The sequence below is a fragment of the Panthera uncia genome, chromosome B4 (assembly GCF_023721935.1).
Source record: "Panthera uncia isolate 11264 chromosome B4, Puncia_PCG_1.0, whole genome shotgun sequence".
NCBI lineage: Eukaryota > Metazoa > Chordata > Mammalia > Carnivora > Felidae > Panthera > Panthera uncia.
The window spans coordinates 115,745,698-115,748,855 of record NC_064809.1 but is presented as its reverse complement, the minus strand read 5'-3'; the positions used below and the strand labels follow the sequence as shown (position 1 = coordinate 115,748,855).

The following is a 3,158-nucleotide window of genomic DNA, read 5'->3' as shown; positions in this document are numbered from 1 at the left end:
CCTTTTCCTCCTCCCTGGCAAAATTATCCTCAAAAGAAGAACATTATTTACATGTTTACTTATTTGTTTGTTTATTTATTTTTCTTTTTTGGAAACATAAGTGGGACACAAAGAAATAACATGTTTTGGGGAAAATTTTATCTTGTGAATAATGATGCTTTTATAGTAAAATATTCTTTTTTTTTTTTTTTTTTTTTTTGGTTTCTTGGACCTGGTCTTTAGAAAAATAAAACAAAAGAAGAGGAACTATGGCCTACTGGGAACAGATTCGGGCACAGAGGCCGGATGGAAGGGTCCTCTCTGCAGGAGCAGCCACCATGGAGTTAAACCAGGCACGGGGGGAGAAAAAAAAAGAAGCCTTCAAACTAATTTCACACTGAAAGTGATGTTTAATTTGAATCATGCTCTTCCCAAAGGGAAAAGGTTCGTCTCATCACTGGGCTCATATCCTCCTCCCCCTTCTCCTTTCATATGAATTGAAAATTCAGATTGACCATTAATCATGATGTGACACATTCTTTTTTTCCTGGTCCAAAAATCAAATGAAAGCCTCAGACCACATCTGAGCAGGCATTGGCTGGCCAAACCTCCCAACCTATGGCACAACGGAGAGAAGACAAGAACAAGGGCACGTACACACACAGAGACAGAAATTACTGGACATCCACTCGCAAGCGAGACACACACACATACAGCGGTTAACAGTTGTTGGCTCCGGAGCGCCTCTCCGCCTAAATTGATTTTTGCATATCTGCACATGTAAAATTAGTCATAGTAAATAACAACAAGGACGAGACTGATATTAAATCTGTCAACATCCTGACGAATGCTCTGAGCACTCTTTAGTGAGGAAAGACACTGAGGATAGTCAACGCTCCTAAAAGAGAAAATGATTATACGCTAACCAAACCCTAAGTACAAGCTAAAGATATTCACTTCATGAAGCCATTCCTCAACTAGCCCCTTGGCACTTGCTGGAATTATTCGCAGCACGAGCTCTACTTTCTCATTTTCTGCTGACTCCATGTGGGTAATTTCTTTCTCATGATTAAAAGTGAGCTTGGCAGATCCTTCAAAGCGTGGCTCTAGGTGTGGTGGGGCTCCCGTGCGTCCTTTGTCTAAGGCACGTTGCTAATAATTCATCAGTGGATGGGCAGGCCAGGGGAACAGTCACGCACCTAAAATGATTTTTTTTAAAGGCAAACTTTATAGATATCTTTACATAAACATATTTTTACATCGAAACGTGCAGCTGACGGATGAAATGAACTGTTTACCTTGGAAAAGAATAGGCAGGCTTTTCTCTCCCAAATAATCACTCCGGCCTTTCTGAATGTCATCCAAAAGCGATTCTGCTTCCTTCGACTTATCCAGCATCTGAGGCAGTGAGATAACCCTCCTAGCACTGGCCTCCTTCCCCGGCCCTTCATTATTAGCCTCCTGGTGGGTGAGATAGAATACAGTGAATGTAATAACCGTACTTCACACAACAGGCTCGCTCTCTCTTTTAAATTGAAAATCCCCTTATTACAAAACAAGGGGTGTTCTTTTTCTCCTACCTTTAAGTAGGACTGCCACATTCATTGCTTTTTACAAAAACGCAGCTGCTTTTTAAGCTACAGATAAATAGAATCTGCTAGGCGGTAATTCGACTCAGTCTGAATGCATTATTTTCTAAGACACTTTGGCGAGGGGCTTTTTATTATAAACTGGAAGGAACAAGGAAAGTCCTTTTCTCTTCTAATTATGAATGTGTTTTGTTCCCTACTATTAACCTACAAGGTCAGATTGATCTTCTTCATCTTCGTCTTCCTCTTCTTTTTCGGCAGTCAGTTCAATAAATCAACATTTTTTTTTTTTCTGGAAAATTAGAGGGCTGATGATTAAGTCTTCATGAACTCCAATGACAAAAATAAAAATAGCACAAGGGATAAGCAAATGCAAATGCTGGAAGCACAAATAAAGACAATGAAGGGGCCCTCTGATGTCCAAGGTGATGAATCCTGTTTTGACACTAAGTTAACATAAAGGGGATTTACTTGTTAATTTCACTGTAATTAATGTAATTTTAAGAAAATTGAGCTTTCAAAGCATTTGTGTAAAGCTGATCTTAACATATTCATTCACTTAAAAAGGAAGAAGATATAATAAAAGGGTAACGTTTTCACATAGTGTGCCCAAACCTCTCGTGTTTCTTGTTTACTTGTCCATTACGTGGGGTACTTGGTAATTTTATCAGTCATCCCTCACCCCTGGAAGCAACCCGATGAAGAATTAAACAGAAGAGGAAACATCGTGATAAAGCGTATTCAATTTGAATTTCTGCCGACATTGCTTTAACTCCAAAGATAAACACTGAGAAAAATGGTGTCTTCTTAATAATATCAAAAGCCAGTCTAGAAACTCCATTAGCCCAGGTGTTGGTTTAATTTTGATCCCCATGTTGATATTTCTGACTATACTATTACAGTAGACCATGGTGGCTATGCTCTATGTCTATATGGATATACTGTCTAGCCAAAGGGAGGAAATCCCACGGGGTATCCGTGGGGTTCCAATTAAGGAAAAATAAATACTGCCGCAACCCCAACAATAAGTGGAGATCGCCAGTATATCACAGAGGCACAGGCAGGTGCCCGCTACTAAATCTATAGATTTAAAGCTGATGCCATCATTTCCCTTCCCTCAGCAGTAATGGAAAGCAAAGTGTGGGAGATGAACTGTGTGTGGCAGAGAGTTTCGGAACAATTTATCCTTGTTTAGATTATTTTGATTTATTTAGATTTATTTCCAATAAGGATGATAGTGGGAATCGAAGGAGACCTGTGCAAACATAAAGATTTTCCTGGAAGAACTCTGGGCTGGGATCACATGCATATTCAAGAGACCTCAGAGAAAGAGAGAGAGAGAGAGAGAGCTTGAAATCATCTTTCCATCTAAAGCCATGCTGCTTTTCCTGTGGGGTTCTGTTTGAAATTTCAAAGGGGGCTATTTATTGCAAGTGAGATGCAGTCTGAATTTCCAGAACACCCACTCTAGGAAGAGATATATTTGCAGTGAACGGTGGTGACTGAGCTTTTGAGATTCTACCAGCCTGGTGAAGATTTGAGTCCTTTCTGTCTTCTGATATGCCTGGGAACAAAGGAGGCCCCATCAGG

General features: G+C 40.0%; 1 long non-coding RNA gene across 1 annotated transcript; it reads right to left on the bottom strand.

Annotated features, from left to right (window-relative positions):
- Positions 1-235: 235 nt before the first annotated feature.
- Positions 236-1,857, bottom strand: LOC125920448 (uncharacterized). Its single transcript, XR_007457054.1, has 3 exons — positions 1,780-1,857; positions 1,278-1,440; positions 236-1,178 (listed from the first exon to the last, which is right to left on the bottom strand). It is a non-coding gene; the product is annotated as an uncharacterized LOC125920448 (long non-coding RNA).
- Between the last annotated feature and the right edge of the window lie 1,301 nt (positions 1,858-3,158).